The sequence below is a fragment of the Sminthopsis crassicaudata genome, chromosome 2 (assembly GCF_048593235.1).
Source record: "Sminthopsis crassicaudata isolate SCR6 chromosome 2, ASM4859323v1, whole genome shotgun sequence".
Classification (NCBI taxonomy): domain Eukaryota; kingdom Metazoa; phylum Chordata; class Mammalia; order Dasyuromorphia; family Dasyuridae; genus Sminthopsis; species Sminthopsis crassicaudata.
This window is the reverse complement of record NC_133618.1, coordinates 604,778,572-604,802,461: the sequence shown is the minus strand read 5'-3', so window position 1 is coordinate 604,802,461 and position 23,890 is coordinate 604,778,572. Positions and strand designations below refer to the sequence as shown.

The 23,890-nt window shown below is 37.1% G+C and overlaps 1 protein-coding gene across 17 annotated transcripts in view; it reads right to left on the bottom strand.

The window, feature by feature from the left end:
- PCGF5 (polycomb group ring finger 5) overlaps positions 1-23,890 on the bottom strand; it is a 156,768-nt gene that overhangs the window by 93,757 nt on the left and 39,121 nt on the right. The gene's annotated exons all lie outside the window — the stretch shown is intronic.

The window sequence follows — 23,890 nt, the reverse complement described above, 5'->3', positions numbered from 1 at the left end:
TGCTTGGTAATTGGGGAAAAAAATAATTAAAAAAATTGAAAATGAGACATAACAGTCTTTTCTTCCAGATTGTCATTAATCTCACAACCAAGTTAGTTTTATTGAACTGAATTTGGGTTATTTTCAACTAATCCACAAATTGTAAAATATGGGCCGCTGTTCCAAACCTTTGGATTCCATAATCACAGACACAGAATTCCATACATGGAATCCTCTTGAGCACAAGAATTCCCAAACAAGAAGTGTTTCTGTTGTCATATATGAAACTTGATTAATACATTTTTCTTTTTAAAAAAGTAATAAGGTCAAAAGTATTTACATATATAAAACATCTTTAAGTTATTCTTTAATTGTTCATTATTATACATGCTATTTTGCCTCTGTTCTATTTCCTACTTAACTGCAATCCTTTCATTGATTCATTCAGTGAATATTTATTATGCACCTGAGTTGGGAATGCAAAACAGGACAAAAGACAACCTCTACCCACATGGAACTTATACTCTAATGAGGAAACAACATACAAACAAGGATATACAAAGTAAGGGGCAACTAGATGGCATAGCAGATAGAGCACCAGCCCTGAAGTCAGGAGGACCTGAGTTCAAATTTGCTCTCAGATATGAACACTTCCTAGCTGTGTGATCTTTTTAACCCTAATTGCCTAAGAGGAAAAATATACAAAGCAAGCTAAATACAGAATAAGTAGAAAATATTTAAGAGAGGGAAGACACTGGAATTAAAATGAATTGGAGACAAACGAAAACTTACTGTATTAGAGCACAAAAAAAAAAATCTCATAATCAAAGGCAGAAATGCAGAAATATTAAATGTTTTCTTGTCAGATCATAATGCAATAACAATTACAGGTAATAAACAGTTATGCAAAGATCAATTAAAATTAATTTTAATTAGAAATTGAATCCTAAAGAACAAGTAGGTAAAACAACAAATCATGGAAAGAATCAAAAATTTCATCAAAGTATGAGACAACATAATTAATGGGATGGAGCTAGAAGAGTACTTAGGGGAAAATTGTATGGTTTTAAATATTTACATGAATAAAACAGAAAAGGAGCAAATCAATGAACTGGACATTCAATTTAAAAAGCTAGAAAAACAACAAATTAAAAATCCCCAATTAAATACCAAATTAGAAATTCTGAAAATCAAAGAAGAGATTAATAAAACTGAAAAGACAATTACTGAATTATTTTTATGAAAACTCCAAGATAAACCTTTTCTTTTTTTTTTGTATTTGAGGTTCAGCAAATGATGAGATTGATGTAGACATACCAAATGTTGGAGTTTGGCACCAAATATTGGGGTTTGATCATGTGACAAATTCACAATGGCCTTTCTCTTTGGCAAAAGGTACGTTTATTTATGATAAGAGGTTACAGACAAAATGAAGAGGTAAAATAGACAGCAGAAATGCTAAATATAAAATAGATTCGGGACATCATATAGGTAGCAAAAAGGGGTTTTTAACAATTAATAATGGAAAAGATAAGTTCCCTAATGTAACACAATTAACCAGGAGAAATACTCTATGAGGTAGGAGTATGTCATTAACAGGCAGCCTAAATCCACAGGAGAGTTTAGCACCCTAAAAGAGTTAACTATAAGGAGAAAGACATGAAATAGAGGGGGGGGGGGAAATGGGATAAGGAGAAAGACACCAAGAGGCAAAAAGCAGTGGCAGGCTAACTAACCCCAAAGGGATGTGGGCCATGGGCAGATTTATCAGGGAAATTTAATCTCAAGGGTTTGACATCTGAGTGTATATAGTAAAATGGGGTTACCCAAGACCTCCACAGGGGTAGACCTGTAAGGCTGCACTGATCCCCACCAGTGCCCTTCCCTGCTTAGACAGTAATCTTATCATTACTTCAGGCTTTCGCTGCTAATCCCATTGAGAGACCCAGGCCCTCATCACTTTGGTTAACTTGATTTTAAAAAGAAGAAAAACCAAATTACAGGTATCAAAAATGAAAAGGGTGATTTACCACCAATGAAGAGAAATAATTAGGAATTGTTTTACCTACTATATGCCAATAAATTTGATAATCTAAGTGAAAGGATGAATATTTCAAAAATATATATTGCCAGATTAATAGAAGAGAAAATAAAATATTTAAATAACTGCATTTTAGAAAAAGAAATTTAACAAGCTAATAATGAACTCCCTAAGAAAAAATCTCCAGAGCCAGATGGATTTAAAAGTGAATTCTACCAAACATTTAAAGAACAATTAATTCCATATAAACTATTTGGAAAAATAGGCAAAAGCAGAATTCTACCAGATTTCTTTTATGACACAAATATAGTGCTGAAGAAAACAGAGAATGAACAGTATAAACCAACTTCCCTAGTGGAAATTGGTGTGGAAATTTTAAATAAAACATTAACAAAAAGATTATAGCAATTTGTCACCAGGATAATAGAATAGATGGGATTTTATACCAGGAATGCAGGGCTGATTCAATATTAGAAAAACTATCAGCATAATTGATATCAATACAAAACGTACAGAAATTATATTTCTTTCAATAGTTGCAAAAAAGCTCTTGACAAAATATAGCACTCATTTCTATAAAAAGAGTAGAGATTATAGGAATGAATAAAGTTTTCCTTAAAATTAAGTAGAATCTATCTAAAACCATCAGCAAATATTATATGTAATGGAAATAACTTATAAGACTTCCCAATAAGATCAGAGGTAAAACAACGATGTCCATTATAACCACTATTATTCGTTATTGTACTAGAAATATTAGCTTTAACAATAAAGGAAAAGAAATTGAAGGAATTAGATTAAGCAATGAGGAAATAAAATTATCACTTTTTGCAGATAATATGGTGATATAATCAACTAAAAACTAATTGAAACAATTACAACTTTAGCAAAGTTGCAGAATATAAAATAAATCCACCTAGATATTTCCAATACAGCTCAGCAAAGAGATAGAAAAATTTTCATTTAAAATAACTGTGGAGGGGCAGCAAGATGGTGCAGTGAACAGAGCACCAGCCCTAAAGTCAGGAGGACTTGAGTTTAAGTCTGGTCTCAGACACTTAATGTTTCCTAGCTGTGTGACCTAGGCAAGTCACTTAATCCAATTACCTCAGGGGAGAAAAAAAAAAAAAAAACTAAAATAACTGTAGACAATATAAAACATTTGGGAGTTTTATCTGCCAAGACAAACTCAGGAAAAACATCATGGATAGGACAAGCTAACATAATAAAAATTACAATTCTACCGAAATTAATTTCTTTATTCAGTGCCAAAAAATTACTTCATAGAGCTAGAAAAAATAGTAATACAATTCTGGAAAAGCAAAAAGTCAAGAAAATCAAGGGAATTAAGGGGAAAAAAGGCAAAAGAAAGGTAGCCTAGTGAATGAGATGAGGTGAGATCTTTCAAGACAGTTGAGAAAATCGAGTAAGGCTTCATCTACTTCAGAGTTTGAGTAGGCTTGAAGGACTTTGAAGTTCGAGCAAAGGGCATTGCCTTCCCCTCCTATGATATCATCTCCCTATTTCATCCAAATATGGGCAACTATGTACTTATTGGTCACGTTCAATTTCATGGGTAGATCTCGCGTTTAGAATGTAAGACTCTCAGCCAATGAGGATGAGGGTCAGTGGTGGGAGGGGGCGTTTTGCGTTAGGGATTAAAGGTGCTGTCCTGCCCACAGGAGGCGCTTCCTCTCTTCGATAGTCTACTCGAAGAGTGGGACGCCCTTCTTGAGAGAATGTACAATAAACTTTGCTTTTCTCTAGAGCTCTCTCCAGCTTTTTTTATTAAATGGTGACCCCTCACCATTTCCGTACCACACAGTTTGGGGGCTTGTCCGGGATCCTTTACTGGGTGAGTAAGTGAACTCCTGGGGTGGGCGCCCTGCCTTGATTTAGGCAGCCCGTCAGCGTCCAGGGGCTTCTCTTTGCTCCCTGATGTAGAGTGGACCTGAAGTGGAGAAACTCAGAGAAAAGCAATGGAAACTCCGCAGTGAAAATCCCAACCGGTTGGTGGAGGACAGATCAGTCAAGAAATTTGCTGCACAGCAACCCAGAGGTAAGTGTCCTGTGAAGCCCCTTAAGTCTAGTTATAGGTTCTGGAGGGGGCTGTAGGACAGGAGGATAGCTAGGCCTTCCTGGGTGACTGAGTTAACTGGCGACGGTTAGCGGGTTTGGGCGTTTAGGAGTCTGTTAAATTCCTTCCAAATTCAATGGGTGTGGCCTAGTCCCAGCCAGCCCTCGCGGAGAGAAATGAGAAAAATATCAGAAAATACCGGTAGATATTCCCTTGGGAGATAAATTAAGTAATTGGAACAAACTGCCAAAATATGAGGAAAAATAAAAAGCAAGAAAAAGATGATAAGGTATTGTTGTTTTGTTGCAGACTGGTGGTGCCAAAAGGATTAAATGGTACCTGAAAGGAAGGACCTGAGGGGATTTAATTCCATTAGCCCTTCCAGGGCCCTTCGGGCAGGGAGGAGAAATATGTCTTTTGAAGCAGGGGTCGTTTCAGCTGACCAGAAATAGCTGTTAGTAGATCCCATTTGGGATCAGAAACCCTGTACACGGGGAAGTATGTGGGATTGAGCCAGTGAAGATGGTGGCTTCCTTCCTCTTCCTCCCACGTGTCCTGACTGCAGCAGGGCCACGTGGGCCGGGGGAAAGAAACCGCTATTTAGTGAAGTTCATTGTTTTAAATATGATAGCAAAGTAGTTTTATATTATTGGGAATTTAAAGCTGTGTTTGGGATTTTTAGTTAAAACATAGGTTTTTAAAACAAAATGCTGGTAGTTTACTTAGGGGAGGTTGTGGTTGTATCTCCCTACTTAGATGGTATGTTTGCTAGAGGTATTGGGTAATTTGTAACTGAGCTATGCCTTAAGTATTTGTCAGCTCTGTTGGGCAAGTTTTATGAAATTTGGGTCAGTTACTTGCGAACATTGAAGTGTAAAGTTTAAAAATATATACATATATATTTACTTAAAGACGGGACAGGAAAGATTAATTTGTAAAAGTAATTAATAGTTTAAATGGAGCTATGATATATTGGGTTGGGAAGCATGGTGGTGTGGGGAAGGGTGACCATGTGGAGAGGTCCCTCCTCCCATTAAGTATAGTGGGGTTTTTTGTTTGTTTTTAATAACTGCACCTCCTTGCTGATTTAGATATTAATTATTTCTACTGTTTAAAGGAACAGCCTACATTTATATGGTGTTAATAACTGAATGTTTTATTTTTATTTTTCAAGTCTATAACTGTTCTAAGGAGTTGGAACTGAAGTTTTCTGAAAGCAAGTTATTCAATGTTTATTTACATGCGTGATAGTCTCCTTGTTTAAAGATTATTTTAATCTGATCTGATAATTTGATAGGGTTATTTGCAAAAATTTTAATCCTTTTCAGAATGAAGAGAGTATTAATGTTAACTCTGAAAGTTTCTTTTCTGTGGAAACGGGATGGCCAACATGAGATTTAGAATTTTTCTTGTATTGAGTATTTTGAAGGCAAAATAATCTGTAATGTTAAACCTAGAACCATCTACTTTATGAAAGAAACTGTGTAATCTGTGAACTTCCTAGGATGAATCTTTACTGTGATTCTTGAGAACTAGATTCACCTGAAGCCTTGATTAATGATAATTGCTGTAGGAGATAAAATCTTTTGGGACTTAAGCTAATATTTACTTGGAGTTTTGAATTCAGGTATAACTGTTTGCATAGGTCGTTAAACTCCACCATCTGGAGGTGGGATGGTTGAAATTAGGACAGCTACCTGAAGTAAAACTGCCTTAAGTCATGCCCCTGGTTTTTCCTCTTATGTTTGTAATCAGAGCCAAGTGGTCAGTGAGATATACAGTGCTAGGACAGCTCCCACTTTGCCTTTCTTTTTGAGACAAAGCTGGCAATCTCTGGAACCCCAATCCTAGACTCCTGACTATAGATCTATATTCAGATGTGTTTTTCATGTTTTGCATGATCATGGTGGGGAAAGAACTTATATGGAAAGAACTTTTGACACTCAATCCCCTATTAAATATGCAGAGAAGATGAAATGAAGGGGTACTCAAGTTAGAACAATATTAAATCAAGAGGGCTGGGAGATGGCTCACAGATTCCGAATGTTGAAACATGAGGCAATACTATTAGAAAAGAATGCTCCATAATCCAAGATCATAATTTTAATCCTGCTTCCTTTTTGTCCCCTGGAGAATAGAACTATTGCTGTATAAAACTGTATGACTATTGCTATTTTGGGAAATTTACTAGTCTGTTATGTATAATATGATAATTTCTGTAAACAGGGGGAAGGAAACTGAGATTTCAACTGGTCAGAGAATTGGGAAAAACTGATGTCTTACTTCAGTTCAGGCCGAATTGGAAACTACTTACTCTTTGCTTACCTCATCATTTTGGTTCCCTGATGAAGGACCTCAAAAACTAGACATAATTTGGGTACTGAATGGAACTCTGGAAAAGGTAAAAGATTTTTTTTTTTTTTCTTTTTGCAGTGGACATCCAAGCTGCTTCAGGGCTGGATCGTTGTTAGAGCTCTATGCTCTGGCACAATTCTTTTAAGAATTGCTGTGATTGACGAAAGGTCTCCTTTTGTCTCCCTCTCTTGTCTCTACAGATAAGGGAGAGGCTGCAAAAAGTTGAAAAAGCTCTTTACCTGTCCACTATCTAGACACACCTGATTTTAGCAGATGCTGGGTTTGGAGAAGGCTGCAGAGACAAAAGGCCTTTTGCATTTCAAGGCTTTCTAATCAGACCTCAACCTTGCTTTCAAACCTTGCAATAAACATCTTTTTACTCATCTAGGTTTTCGGCCTGTAAATTCATTTACAGGGGACTCTAGCTGAAAATTTGCTAGACTATGATTGGCTGGCTTATGTTTTAACTTTGAATTATTGTCCTGACTCAATCCTGCCTCAGTTTCCCTGCCTCTTAGTTCTGCAAACCTCCCCCCCCCCTGCCTCTTTATCAGAATACTTGATAAGACCTTATGTTACAGAATAGCAGAATGTCTCTCCCATTACAAGTTAATGGGAATCTCTTATCAAAGCTTCTTGAATTCTCTTGTATGGAATTAGACATTCTGTATATGATTGTATTTGCATTGGGTGTTTTTAAAAACAAACTGATTTGTATGAATAATGTTCACTTATAAAAGATCTACTTGGATATAAACTCATTGGGACAAATTCCTTATTGTTATCAACACAAGGTTATGATAAATATTTGTTTAGAATTTATGTATGGTTCTTCTAGGATGGTAAATGGGAAAAGAAATGGGTTTGTTAGAACTTCCACTGTTACCAAGGGCAGTCTACCTGCCCATTAGTTGGCTCAAACTTGTGAATTGTTGTGAATTGTATGCTTTAAATCAAGCGTTAAAATTATTGCGTGACCAAGATGGGAATATATATATATACTGATTCTAAATATGCCTGGGGTGTGGTGCATGTATTTGGGAGGATTTGGGAGGAAAGAGGATTTGTAAACAGTAAAGGTAAAGAACTGGTTCATCATACACTAGTCAGAGAGATACTGGAAAACATTCTGACTCCTAGTAATATAGCAGTAATACATGTAAAGGGACATCAGATGGGAAATTCTTTTGAGGCAAGGGGAAATAGATTAGCAGACCAGGAAGCCAAGGGAGCCGGAGATCAGGAAATTTCTCATATAATGGCTTTGATACCTGTACTTCCCCCTAGTCCACCCTCTCCTAGTTTTACTCAGGAGGAAAAAGAGGAAGCCTCAACTCTCGGAGCAGTTGAGAACTCGGAAGGACAATGGCTCTTACCTGATGGCAGAGAGGTACTGACCAAAGCAAGTATGAGGCAAGTCCTTCAGCAACTGCACCAGGGCAGTCATTGGGATGTCCAAAACCTGTGTGATGCTATACTGACAAGGTATGTTTCCCCCGGCCTATATACTATGGCTCGACAACTGGTGGACGGTTGTCTTGTTTGTCGAAGGACTAACAGGGCTTCCCAACGCCAGCTTCCAAAAGGGGGACGACCTCCTGGAATCAGACCATTCCAAAGCATCCAGGTGGACTTTACTGAGCTGCCACCAGTGGGTTGCCTTAAGTTCTTGCTGGTCATAGTGGACCATCTGACCTCATGGGTGGAGGCATTCCCGTCAGGCCGAGCAACTGCCTCGACAGTAAGTAAGGTCTTATTAGAACAAATTATTCCTAGATATGGAATGGTGGAGAGGATAGACTCGGATCAGGGAACACATTTTTCTGCCCAGGTATTGCAGAATCTGATTAGGGCCTTAGAAATCACTTGGGATCTCCATACCCCTTGGCATCCTCCCTCTTCTGGGAAAGTAGAAAGGATGAACCAAGAAATAAAATGGCAGCTGACTAAGTTATCTTTAGAGACCCAACTACCTTGGACGAAATGCCTTCCTCTCGCTCTGGTTAGAATCAGGACCAAGCCACGTAGAGATATTGGGCTTTCACCTTATGAATTATTGTATGGTCATCCTTTCCAGGCTTATCCTAAGGGAGACTGGGACCCTATCTTAGAAACTAAGGATTTGTTTGTTAAGAGATATGTTAAATCATTGCTGGAACATTTGCAAGGACTTCAACAAAAAGGGCTAATAGCTCAGACTTCTAGGTTTCCCTGTTCATAGAATTCAGGTTGGTGATTGGGTGCTGATCCGTTCCTGGAAGGACGAGAAGCTGACTCCGTGCTGGGACGGACCCTACCAAGTGATACTGACCTCAGATACTGCGATTCGCACCCAGGAACGAGGCTGGACACACCACACCAGGACAAAAGGACCTGTGGCGCCACCTTTATCACAGTGGACAGTTGAAGACAGGGGAGACCTCCAATTACATAAGAGGAGGGGACCTCCACTGAATGGGAACACTGATTCTGAATCCAGTGCATTGTAACTGTATGACTTCTCTTTTCTTACTTTGGGTCTCTTTGCCTGTTTGTGATTTGATATATTTTCCTTTGGGAAGTTCACCTTAACTTCACGGTGTTATAATAGTTGAACATTATGAGGCTCTCCCTAAGCTTTGGGTTTATCTATTTCCTTATGACATTCTAGAGATGAGAACCAATTTCTCCTGCTCATGCAGAATATAGGGAGAACATTTAACTTATCGAATTGTTGGATCTGTGGTGGATCCCAACAATTGAACCAATGGCCATGGGTACCTGTCCCCTTAAGCCCAGCCTGGATCCTTAGCAACAGATCCCAAATTCATAATGGGACCGGTTTCTGGAATTGAGAAGAGAAACATCAGTGGTCATTGACAGAAGATAGGAAAGGGAAATACTGCTTAAATCAGACAGGACAAGGTTTGAAGCTGGGAATTAGTGTATGTGAGTGGACCTATTCGAGAACAGACCTGAGGCCAAAGACAATTGACTGTACAAAAATGTCTAAATATTGGCGGGATATGGGGAGGAATCCTCAATTGAAGTGTGGGAAGGACTAGAAAGACTGTACCTTGGATGTTCTCCCAGAAATAGGAGAGCAGGGATATTGCTATCAACAAGTCACTACTGCTGAGTGTAGTGAAGTAGAATGGGATGTATTGAGATGTATAAAAGAGAATAAGAGGAAAGGGAACATATACATTGGGTACAGTTACCAATGGGGTTGGTATAATGTCACCCCAGGGACACCCGGGCAACATGGGACTCTGTTTCCCACATTTTGGAGTACCTCTAATCTAACAGGCCAGTGGCCAGTTGCCAATTGTAGTTGGAGAAAAGAGCAAGGTTTATGGAAATGCCAGTATGACCCCTTTGTGGGGAGAAGCCCCCTAGGGACGAGAGACCAACAATATTACCCTTTTACAAGGAATAGCTCAGACATATTTCCAAGGGAACAACCTGCTCTAAAGGGTCATTATTGGATCTGGGGTTCAACTGCCTATACTCACCTGCCTCTCAATTGGACAGGGAATTATTATATTGGACTAATAAAGCCAAAATTTTTCTTTCTTCCCGAACAGGCAAACCAATATTTAGGGGTTCAGTTGTATGATGATTTGGGAAGGGGGAAACGGAGTTTAGATACCTCCATCACTTGGACTGGAGATGCAAATGGTTGGGGTGAGGCCTGGCCTCCAGAAAGAATAGTCAAAGAGTATGGGCCAGCGACCTGGGCTCAAGATGGAAGTTGGGGATATAGAACTCCAATATACATGTTGAACAGGATAATTCGGCTTCAGGCAGTTGTAGAGATTATCACCAATCAGACAGCTGAGGCACTACATCTTTTGGCTGATGAAGCTACTCAAACCAGAGAGGCTGTTTCACAACATAGACTTGTGCTGGATTATTTGTTGGCTGAGGAAGGGAGAGTTTGTGCTAAACTAAATTTATCCACATGTTGTATAAAGATTGATAACAATGGTAATCTAGTGAAGGAAATCACTAAGAACATTAGGAAACTTGCTCATGTTCCTGTACAGACTTGGACCTCACCATTCAGTACTTCTTGATGGTCCTGGTTTGGGAAGCTGGTGGAAGCAGCTCCTTTGGTTTGGCCTTATAGCTCTTAGTGGTGTTATATTATTCCCTATCTGCATCCCTTGTTTGATCAGATTAATAACCAGAATTGTCCAAAACTCATCATCTGGAATGATCAGGTTGGAAGAGAAAGCTGAAGGGTCTGTTAAATGGATGCTGTTAAAAGGGCAAGGATGGAGCCGGTGGCCCAAGGCCAACAGGAACCAGAAGGAAGTGAGGAATTCATAGGGAAGGTGAAATTATGTTACAAAAATTTGAAGAGATCTCAGTGTACAAAATAAGAGGAGGGACTGAATGAGATGAGGTGAGATCTTTCAAGACAGTTGTGAAAATCGAGTAAGGCTTCATCTACTTCAGAGTTCGAGTAGGCCTGAAGGACTCCGAGTTCGAGCAAAAGGCATTGCCTTCCCCTCCTATGATATCATCTCCCTATTTCATCCAAATATGGGCAACTATGTACTTATTGGTCAAGTTCAATTTCATGGGTAGATCTCACGTTTAGAATGTAAGACTCTCAGCCAATGAGGATGAGGGTCAGTGGTGGGAGGGGGTGTTTTGCGTTAGGGATTAAAGGTGCTGTCCTGCCCACAGGAGGCGCTTCCTCTCTTTGATAGTCTACTCGAAGAGTGGGACGCCCTTCTTGAGAGAATGTACAATAAACTTTGCTTTTCTCTAGAGCTCTCTCCAGCTTTTTTTATTAAATGGTGTTCCCTCACCATTTCCGTACCACACACTAGTCATATCAAATTTAAAATTATGTTCTAAAGCAACAAAGCAGCAAAACTATTTGGTACTGGCTAAGAAATAGAGTTCTGGATCAGTGGAACAGATTAGGTACACAAGATACAATAGTAAGGGATTATAATAATCTACTATTTGATAATTTGATATTTGACAAAAATCCCTGGGGAAAACTGGAACATAGTATGCAGGAAACTAGGTATAAACCAACATCTTACACCATTTGTCAAGATAAGGTTAAAATGAGTAAGTACATGATTGAGACATAAAGAATGATACCATAAGCAAATTGGGAAAGCAAGGAAAAGTTTCCTTTTCAGTTCCAAAGAGAAGGGAAAACATTTCTGACCAAATAAGAGATAAAGAACATTATGAAATGCAAAATGAGTAATTTTTATTACATTGAATTAAAAAGATTCTACAGAAACAAAACCAATACAACCAAGATAAAGAAGAAAAGCAGAAATTTGGGAAATAATTTTTATAGTAAATATTTCTGATAATGTTTCTCTTTTTTCTAATATAAAGAGAAGTGAGTGAAATTTATAAGAACACAAATTATTCCTCAATTGATAACTAGTCAAAGGATATGAACAGGCAGTTTTCAGATGAAGAAATTAAAGTCATAGAGAAATGCAAATTAAAACAACTGAGGTACCACCTCACACCATCAGTTTGGCTAATATGACAGAAAAGGAAAATGTTAAAATCTTGGGAGAGGATTTAGGAAAATTGAGACACTAATGCATTACTGGTGGAGTTGGGAACTGATTCAGACATTCTAGAGAGCAATTTGGAACTCTACACAAAGGGCTATATAAATTGCATACCCTTTAATCCAGCAGGGTTACTGGGTCTGTTTCCTAAAGAGACCACAAAAAAAGGAAAAAGGACTCATTTACAAAAATATTTATAGTATCTCTTTTTATGGTAGCAAATAATTAGAAATTGTGAGGGTTAAATTAATTGGGGAATGGCCAAACAAGTTGTAGTATATGAATGTAATGGAATATTATCATTCTAGAAAAAATGGTAAAAGCTGGGAAGACCTGAATTGATGCTAAGTGAGACATGTCTGTACACAAGAGTAGCCACACTGTACAATGATCAGCTATGAATGACTGCTCTTTAACACAATGATCTAAGACTATTCCAAAAGACTTTGGAAAATGCTATTATACATATCCAGAGAAAAGTTATGGATGCAGATCAAAGCATATTAATTTCACTTTTTTGCTGCTTTTTTTTCTTTTTTCTTTCTCGTGGTTTTTCTCTGCTGTTCTGATTGTTCTTTCACAATAGTGCTAATGTAGAAATATGTTTGACATGATTATACATGTCATAATCTATATCAGGCTGATTGCTGTCTTGGGGATGAGGGAGGGTAGGGAGAAAGAAAAAGACAGAATTCAAACTCTTATAAAAATGAATGTTGTATTTAACATGTATAAGACTGCCTGCCATCTAGGGGAGGGGGTGGAGGGAGGGAAGGAAAAAGTTGGAACAGAAGTGAGTGCAAGGGATAATGTTGTAAAAAATTACCCAGACATATGTTCTGTCAATAAAAAGTTGTAATAACAAAAAAAAAATGTTGAAAACTATCTTTACATGTAATTGGAAAAAAAAAATACCATTTACCTCTCCCCCTAAAGACAGAGGGGAGGTGAGGGGTGAGAGGAAAAAGAATGGTCAAGAATTCTTATAAAAAGGACTGAAAGGAAGCCAGGGAGGACAGTAGTCAGAGTAGAGGGGGGGGGAAGCATTCCAATTATGAGGGGGCAGCCAGAGCAAAGGCATAAAGCACCAAGATGGAGTGTGATGTTCCTCCAACAGTCAGGAATCCAGGGTCACTCGATGGAAGAGTCCAGTCAGAGTTGGCGTTTGTCCTTCATTCTCTAATAGGCCCATGATTGCAGGGAGGTGATGCCATGACATACCAGTGGGGAAGGGCTGGCTGGGCAAGGTCCCCCACCTCACTTTTTTCCTTTGAAGCCATTTGGGTCCAGTGGATAGAGATCAGGACTCCTGGAGATGGTCTGGATGCAGCGGAAGACCTTGGACTGTTAAAACTAAGGTCTTTAACAGGTCTAAGCTTGACCGAGGCAGTGCCCACTCAGTGATTAAGACTAGGTTAGAAATGAAGAGATTGACTTCCCATCCAATTAAAAAGATCAGTCTGAGAGGGGAAGGCCCACCAGGGTCTTTGGTCAAAACTGACACAATTTCTATTTACGTTCACTCTGAGCCAATCAGGGCTCAATGACCACTGTAGCTTGGTCTGGTCTGGGACTTACTTCTGGCCAAAAGTGAAAGTTGATTTGTATTTGGTTGGTTGGTGTACTTCTTTCTCCAAGAGGACCACAATGATGTCACTATGTTACAGTCAAGTTACAGTTACTGTCCAACTGTGGCTAATCAGACCATTATGAGCTCAGACAGAAATAATCCCTATGAACATTTGTGTCAGATTCTCTAACTTGACTCTCTAAATCTCCCATTTCTTCTAGGCTGTTTCAACTCTGCTTTGCTCATGAAGCCCAGCCCATTCTCTGATGAGGGCCCACCATGATGGGCAGTCCTGTGCCAGTGTCTCCCCTGTCAAACAATCAATTCTAAAGTTCTTAAGAGAGACCTTAAGAGTGTTTTTGTATCACTTTTTCCTGTGAGCGCTTGTCCTGTGTGAGTTCTCCATAAAATGATCTTTTTGGCAAGTATACATTTGGCATTCAAACAACGTGGCCAGTCCAATGTGGTTGCATTCTTTGCAGTCAAGTTGGAATGCTTGGCAGTTTAGTTCGAAAAATGGCCTCCAGCAATTTCTCTTCTGGGCCTATATCCCAAAGAGATAATAAAAAAGGGAAAGGGACCTACTTGTGCAAAAATGTTTGTGGCAGCCCTTTTTGTAGTGGCAAGAAACTGGAAACTGAATGGATGTCCATCAGCTGGAGAATAGTTGAATAAGCTGTGGTATATGAAAGTTATGGAATACTATTGTTCTATAAGTAACAATCAGCAGGATGATTTCAGAGAGGTCTGGAGAGACTGACATGATGAAGCTGAGTGAAATGAGCAAACCAGGAGATCATTGTACAAAGAAACAAAAAGATTATATGATGATCAACTGTGATGGATATGGTTCTTTTCAAGAATGAAATGATTCACATCAATTCCAATGGTCTTGTGATGGAGAGTCATCTGTGCTCAAGAACTGTGGGGGTTGAATGCAAATTACAACATAATATTTTTATTTTGTCATTATTGTCATTTGCTTGATTTTTATTTTCTTTCTCATTTTTTTTCCTTTTTGATCTGATTTTTCTTGTTCAGTCTGATAAATGTGGAAACATGTAGAATTGTGCAAAGGGAGGGAAAAGGGTTTGGAACACAGAGTTTTGCAAGGATGAATGGGAAAACTATCTTTGCATGTATTTTGAAAATAAAAACAAATTAAAAATAAAAACTGAAAAAAGGACCTCAATGTCTGGTACCTTATCCAGCCTTAGATCTTAGGAATCTTCCTTTTTGTTTAAGATATTTGGGAATAAGGTGTGGGAAGACTGAAAAGATAGGAGGAAGTGAGATAATTTGGCTCAGAAAGCCAAATAGAGAATTTTGCATTTGCTCCTGGAGGCAATAGGGAGCCACAGTGATTTTTACTTGTATGGGACACTAGGAAAAACAAAAAACAAAAAACAAAAAAAAACACTTTAAAGTCACTTTTACTGGTATATACTCACTCTCCCCCTCAGTTAACTCAACCTTAAACAGCACTCAGAATTTTCCATTCTTATTCTTTTAATCTCTTACCTTATCATGGATTACAAAGCCTCTGAATTTATCTTCCTGCTTCCAATCTCCTAACTCCAGTTTATCCTTTTATTACAGTCCCCAGATTAATCCTCTTAAAAATATCACTTTCTTTTCATCCCTTCCACATCAACTTAAGTTAACAAGAATTTCTTAAATTTCTAATATATGTCAGGCATAATGCTAGTCACTGGGAAAAAGTGTAAGAACTTAGATGATTGTTCTTTCTTGCCTATTTGAATATATCCACTCGTCTCCCCCTGGAATTCAAAGCTCTCTAACAATTGCTCTGGGATTACTATCCTGATCTAATCCAGCCAACAGCTGTGCCTCATTCTGAAATTTACCTTGGATTTATTTTGCATATATTTGATTTATACTTAAATGTATTGATGCTATCTTTAAGACAGTTTCTGCCTTCAAGAGGCTTGCTTATTTCATTTTTATCTTTGAATCTCTACTATCTAGCTAGCACACATTAGTAGACAACAACAATAAACACTTGGGAGTTTACTGTTTGCAAAACTAATTAGCAAAAATTTTATGAAAATCATATTAAATAATGCTTTTAGTATACCATCTATAATGTGCTAACATAAATAGTAATAGTATATTGCAAAATACCACCCAACTTCAAAGTATTAGTATTATTTAGCTAAACTGCCAGGAGGCTATCATCGAAGGTTTAGGATTAGGGAAACCAGAAAAGGAAGACAGAAAGAGTTGAAGATGACATGGACACAGAATAGCTGAATCATCAATAACTCTTTAGTAATTATGTGATAGATGGATCATCTTATTTGGGCTGATCCGGTCTTTACTGGTACAAATTACAACCCATGAATGGCTTCCTCCTCTGAGATTCTTTTGTTTTTCTGTAAATTTTTCATTAAAGAAAAGATTTTTAAGAGCTTCCTGTACACTATCTCCTAAATATAGAAGTTTGCTCTTGGAAATCAAAGACTTTGTCCTAGATTTCTTTTGTATTCTTTATCATCTGTATAGTAGAGTCTCAATAAACAACAGGGTTAATTAAAACAATCTTGATAAATACAGCCCGAAATACAGAACACTGTTTAATTTAAATAAGAACACTGTCAATGCAACACAAATCGGGTAAAAACCATACACAGGAATATACAGAGGATCTGTGATCAGCTCAATTTGGGAAATTCCTCAACTGGAAACTCCCTCATCAAGTTAGTAGATAAGTCCAGGAAACCGGCCAAGTCACAGAGATATAACAACTTGCCTAGAATTAGAAAGGTTTGACTATAAATCCTTAGAACAGATTGGTTAAAGAAATAAGCCAGATTTATTTCCTGTATGATCCTATATTCCACTTGTTTTCATCGAACCTCCTAGTTCATACACACAATAGTGCGTCTTTAATTTTTCCCCAGAATAGAGAATGTATCAGAGTTATTCTTGAGCATATGACAGAGAAGAGGCTACAAAAAATGCAAAATGACTCTCATACTTACTTTTCACACTAATTTTTGAAAGACTATACAAGATACATTGAAACCTGGGTCCAATCCAGAATCTCAAACATGCCTGTGAGTCTCGCTGATAAAAATGTGTAAATCAAGATGAGTGAGAGACAGAACAGCAGAAAACAGGTGCCATCTAAATGGCACCAGGTGTCTAGCACCATGAGGAACTGGAATAGGTTTGCTAGTTTCCCTAAGAGGCGCAGCACATGTCCATGGCCAAGACTCCAAATATCATGGCTGTGTTGTATACAGAACACACGTCACATGGCATATGCCTCCTTTTAGAGTCATCACTAGCTAACAAAAGCCATTTATCTCTTAAGAAGATAATTTACTGATGTCACAGATGCTTTGAAATTTTAAAAAGATTAAAGGATTAGAAAACTGCAAAATAGTCTCCAATAGTCAGTCCATCATGATGTTTGCTGAATCCAGAAAAAGTGGTATTTTATTTATATTTACCATGTTCTTCTTTTCTAGGGCAAAGAACACTGATTTTTCTAGACTTGTGTTTTTTACTGATAGTCCATCCTTTCTTCTCTCTTGACTTCTACAGAATTATACTGTCTGGGTTCTATGATACCAGATAAGGGTTCCTGTTCTTCAATTTAATTCTTTTCAATTCAACAATCATTTATTAGACACCTACTATATGCCAGGCATTGTGCTAAGTGCTGGGAGTACAAATACAGCCATGAAATAGTACATGACTTCAAAAAGTTTATGAATATTAAGGGGAAGCAATACATACACCATTTTAAAAAATTACAAATTTAAAAAATTTGTTTTCAGGGAGAAGGTATGGGTCTATATGACAGTTTGTTAATCTGTAACTAATCATTTATAAGGTACCTTGTGGCGTACCAGGCACTGAGCTATGCACTGGAGATACAAAAAAGGCAAGAGACAGTCCTTGCCATGAGGATCTCACAATTTAATGAAGGAGGAAACATCCCAAAAAACTATGTACAAAGTAAGTGAGAAATAACCAGCAGAGAGAAGGCACTAGGATAAAGAGGCTGTGGGATTGTAGAAGGTGGAATTTTAGCTGGGGCTAAAGGAGGCAGAGATAAAGAGGGAAAACATCCCAGACTTGGGGGGCAGTGTGCATAAATGCCCACAACAGAGAGATGGAGAAACAGCAAGGAAGCCAAAATCACTGAAGACATGGGGGGCGGGGTACAAGATATTTAAGGGACTGGAAAGGGAGGGGAGGGCCTAGTTGGCAAAGAGTATTGCATGCCAAACAGAGGGATTATTTACCCCAGGGGAATGAAACAGTTAATAACTCATTTCTTCAGTGGCGGTCCATCAGGCCTTTCCACTCATTCCTGAAGTTGGGTTGTCATTAGTGCTTTTTCTCACCCTATTACAGCCTGATTCCATGAAGGCAAGGGCCACCTTGCTTTTCCATTTGTATCGCTGGCTTAGGACAATGTTAGGCACAAAATGCTTTTGTATTTGCTCATTCGTTTGACAAAAATGAGAGTTTCTGAGTTGCAAAGGAAAGGGAAGGAAACATGGGATAAGGTTCCATCATGGATGGATACGAAGGATGAGATAAGGAGCTCCAGCCTGGACCTTCTGCAACTGAAAAGGCCCAAGGACGGTGAGTGGAGCAGCAGGCAGCAAATGACCCTGCCTTTCATAGTATCGAAAGAAGTGCTGGTAGGAAGATGAGACATGTGAAGGTACCCCCACCGCACTTCTCAGTCTCTACAAAGACATTCTTCTGAATGGATAATCTTTCCCAGAGCAGGAGTTACATAGGAGGGTCTTTGAGCTCTTTATTTTTAAGGGCTTGGCTTCTCGCTCCAGCCTTGCTCACTCTTTTTCCTTTCAAAGATAACCTCTCTCTTTGAGTAATTTCCACACCCTCCCAGAATAGGTTATAAATTACTTGAGGGCAAGTTGAGGGCAATTTATAATATCTTTGTTCATCTTTTTATCCCTGTGACCCACCAGTACTATACAAAGACTTTCTCTCAGTCTTCTTTAATTTTAGTCCTTTCCCTGAAATTTTTTACAATTTAACCTCTCTGTTTTGTTTGTACATGGTACTTTGCAAATTGTTTCCCTCATTGAGCTGTGAGCTCCGTGAAAATAGGGGCTAAAGGAGCAGAGCTAAAGTAACAGAGGAGTGACAGCAACTCACCCAAATTCTCCCCAATATTCCTCTCCAAAAAACTTTAAAATAACACCTTACATCAATTTCTGGAGTGGCAGAGCCAAGTAAAGTTTAGGATGAGCCATATTTCTAGTCCAGGACAATTCTGGAGATAGTAGGAGTGGCTATGACGCTAAGGAAGGTACCACAGGCCTCCACAACACCAGCAACCGTTTCTGCAGCTGCTTTTGGAGCTCATGGTGAGGAAGCCAGACAGCTGGTTAGAGAGAGATTACAGGGTACCCCTGCTGGCACTGGATGCAAGGTTTACATTGCCTATATGCAGCTCTGGGGTGAAGAGGAGAACTAGCACTTGTGGCCCCAGGGAAGCAGGGTCCTGGTCACAGCCAAGAGGAATGCCAGCACTTATAGCTGCAAGGGAGCAAGGTCCCTGCGGGTAAGGACACAAGCACAGGCCTGGAGAACACTGACTACATCTTTCCTTGGTTCATACCACCCCGGAAGTACCCAAAACTTAAAGACTCCCAGAACTATCTTTGAAAACAGCAGCATGAAACTGGCAATGGCAGCTCATTCACTCTAGGAACTGAGGCAACCTTAATAAGTTAAAATATGAAATTAAAAATCAAGAAATAGGCTAGAAAAATGAGAGTGCTATAAGAAAGGGAATCCATAGCTAAGTAAAAGAAGCAGAGACATTTACTGAAAAAAACAATGCTTTAAGAAACAGAATCAGCCAAATAGTAAAGGGGGTAGAAAAATACATTGAAGAAAAAAACTCCTTAATAAGCAGAACTAGCCAATGGAAAACAGGTATAAAACTTCTGGGGAAAAAAAAGAATTCCTTAAAAATTAGATTTGGGAAAGTGGAATCTAATGACTCCATGAGACATCAAGGAGAAATAAAGTCAAAAAAAAAAAAAAAAAAGAAAAGAAAAAATATGAAATATCTGAAAACAATTGCCCTGGAAAATAGATCAATGAGAAATAATTTAAGAATTACTGTATGACCTTAAAGTCATAATCAAAAAAAAAGAGCCTTGGCATCATAGTTCAACAAATTATTAAGGAAAACTGTCTTGATATCTTAAGATAAGAGGGTAAAATAGAAATTTTTAAAATCCACCAATCACTTCCGGAATGAAAACTCCCAGGAATATTACAGTCAAATTTCATAGCTCGCAGGTCAAGGAAAAACTACTGTAAAACAATTAAGAAGAAACAATTCAAATATCATGGAGCCACGTCAAGATCACACAAGATTTAACAACTTCAATATTAAAGGACTGTTCTACAAGGCAAAGAAGCTAGGATTACAACCAAGAAAAATGTACCCTGCAAAATTAAATACTATATAAGCCTTCAGGGAGAACAATTAATTAAACAGAAGACTTTTAAGCATTTTTTATAAAAGTACCAGAGCTGATTAGAAAACCTAACTTTCTTCTTTTTTTTTTTTAATTTTTAATTTATTTTTTTAATTTTATAATTATAATTTTTTTGACAGTATATATGCATGAGTAATTTTTATTTATAACATTATCCCTTGTATTCATTTTTCCAAATTTTCCCCTCCCTCCTTTTATTCCCTCCCCTAGATGACAGGCAATCGCATACATTTTACATGTGTTGTACAGCATGACCTAGATACAATATATGTGTGTAAATCCAATAGAAAACCTAACTTTCAAATATGACTCAAGAGAAACATAAAAGAGGTAAACATGAAAGAAAAATTATAAGACATGGACTAAGGTTAAACTGTTTACATTTTCATACGGGAATATGATACTTGTAATTCCTAAGACCTTTTTCAGGATTAGGGCAAGAAAGCAATGGTCAGAAGCAAAAACCTTTCGAGAAAACAAGGTAAAAAGAGAAGAAGAAAGATAAGGAAAAAAATAGTATGGAGGGAAATACAGAGTTAGTAATCAAAACTGTGAATGCTAATGGAATGAAATCATCCACAACACGGAAGCAGATAACAGAATGAATCAGAATCCAGAAATATTGTTTACAGAAACACACTTGAAACAGAGAGACACCAAAAAAAGTAAAAATAAGAGGCTAGAGCAGAATCTATATTGCTTCAACTGAAGTAAAAAAGGCAGGGGTAGCAATCATGATCTCAGACAAAGCAAAAGCAAAAACATACCTAATTAAAAGATCAGGAAACTACATTTTGCTAAGCCATAAGCAATGAAAAAATATTATTAAATATATTGAATACTAAACACATAAGCACCAATCAGCATGGCATACAGATTCTTAAAGAAGTTAAAAGAGTTATAGAAGGTAAAAGAGTAAATAAAACTATACTAGTGAGGAGCCTCAACTTTCTCCTCTCAGAACTAGATAAACTTAACCATAAAAAATAAGAAATAAGTTAATGAGGTGAATAGAATTTTAGAAAAATTATATATGAGAGCCTTTTGGAGATAACTGAATGGAACTAGAAAGGAAAGCACCCTATTCTCAACTATATATGACACCTTCACCAAAACTGACATGTATTAGAACACAAAAACTTCACAACCAAATACAGAAAAGCAAAATATTATATGGATCCTTTTCAGACCATAATGCACTACAAATGACATTAGTAAGTAAAGAAATAGTGGATTTAGGAATTTAGCATGTAACTAAAAAAACTAGAAAAAGAACAAATTTTAATTCTTCAATTAAACACCAAATTGGAAATCCTAAAAATTAAAGAACATATTAACAAAATTAAAAGAACCCTCTCAACTAATAAATAAAACTTAAGAGCTGATTTTATGGGGGAACCCCATAAAATAGATAAACCACTGATAAGCTTGAATTTTTAAAAAAAAATTAAGAAAAAAATAAAAATACCAGTATCAAAAATGAAAATGGAAATTGATGAATTGATGAAATAAAATGAAATTAATGCAATTAGGGAAGATTTTGCCCAATTACATGTCAATAAATCTAACTTAAATCTAAATGAATTGAATGAACAGTTTAAAAAACTAATTGCCAAGATTAACAGTTGAATAACATACTTAAATGACCCTCTCTTAGGAAAAAAAAAAAAATTTAACAAACCCATCAATGAGCTCCCTAAGAAAAAATTTGGAAAATTAAGCAATGAAGGAATCCTCCAAATTCTTTTTATGACACAAAGATGGTTCTGATACCTAAACCAGGAAGAAGAAAACCAGAAAAAGAAAACTGTAAACCAATTTCCTAATTTTAAATATAATACTAGCAAAGAGTTTACAGAAATATATCACAAAGATTACACTTTATGACCATGTGGGATTTATACCAGGAATGCAGGACTAATTCAATATTAGACATACTGTCAGCACAAATGACCGTATCAATAACAACATCAAAAATCATATGAATATCTCAATAAATCCCGAAAAAACTTTAGACTAAATACAATTCATTAAAAACACTCAAAAGCATAATAAATGGAGATTTCCTTAAAATGATAAGCACAATCATTTCTCAAAATTTATAGAATTAGGGGTGCAAGACCCCTGCAAATGTGAAAAAACAGCAACAACTATGTTCCAATCTTCATTTTAAATAATTCTTATCATAATTACTTTAAATATGAAACAAGTAAAACAACACTCTGGACCCATAAAAAAAGTTGCTGTTTCTATGCAAGAAAAATCAATATCTTACATACACTGCAGCCCTTACATAAGCCAGTGTAGCTGTAGCAACTGCTTCATGGATTTCCTTCTCCTACTAAAGCACAAGATACAAAGATCACTGTGGGGGGAATCACATGACTGAGTCTGGATGGGAGAAAGACAAAGAGGAGGCATTTCCTAAGAGAATGAGTATGAGTAACCTGCAATTCCTTAATGGAATGAAACTTTTCTCAAAAAGTTAACTGTTTATAACAAACCTGTGGATGTATCCTCATGGTGGTAATTTCTAAAACAGACTAATGACATAAACATTTATGGATTGGTGATTTTCTCAATTCTTTTTAAATTCTTTACATAAATTCAGCATCTATAATTTTAAGTAGTATGTGACAAATCCAAAAATTCCCATTTGATTACTGATGATCAACTTGTGACTAATCAAAACAGAGTGTAAGACTCATGAGTGTCAAGGAATGCCCATAGTAACTATCTAAAATCATCAGCAAATATCTATAACAGGGATAAGCCAGAGGCCTTCACAACAGTCAGGTGTGAAACAAGGATGCCCATTATCACTGTTATTATTCGCAACCCAACCAGAGGCACTAGCAATAGGCAAGTAAAAGAACTGAAGAACAGATAATGAAGAAACAAAACTATCAGTCTTTATAGATGCTATGATGGTATAGTAGACTTAGAGAACCCTAGGGAATCAACTAAAAACCAACAGAAACAATTAACAACTTTAGCAGAGTTGTAATTCATACAATTTGTTGTTCAGTTGTTTTCAATTGTATCTGACTCAGCATGACCCCATTTGAGATTCCTTGGCAGAGATACTGGAGCGGTTTGCCATTTCCTTCTCCAGCTCATTTTACAGATGAGGAAACTGAGGCAGTTAACTGATTTGCCCAGGGTCACACTGCTAATAAGTATCTGAGGCCAAATTTTAACTCAAAAGAGGAGTCTTCCTGAATTCAGGCCCCACATTCTATTCACTGTGCCACCTAACTGCCCTAGGATATAAAATAAAACCACATAAATCATCAGCATTTTTACATATTAACAAAGTCCAGAAATAGAAAGAGAAATTCCATTTAAAATAACTGCGAACAAAAAAATACAGTGTCATACCAATTAACTACCAAAAATTATTTTACAGAGCAAAAAAAAAATTAATTGATCTTGAGCAAAAGATTAAGAATACCAAAGAAATCAATTTAAAAAAATGTGAAGGAAGATGGCCTATTCAATCTCCAACTGTATGATAAAGTAATAATAATCATAAAAACAATCTGGTACTGGCTAAGAAATAAGAATAGGGATCACTGAAAAAGATTATGTACAAAATGCCCAGTAATAAATAATACTTAAGCTATTCCTCAATTGATAAGTGGTTAAGTACATGAAGAGACCATTTTCAGATGAAAAAATCAAAGTTAGCTATAGGCATATGATGAAAAAGTGCTCTAAAGCACCTTTGATTAGAGATGCAAATTAAAACAACTCTAAAATATCACCTCATCCCTCTTAGATTGTCTAACA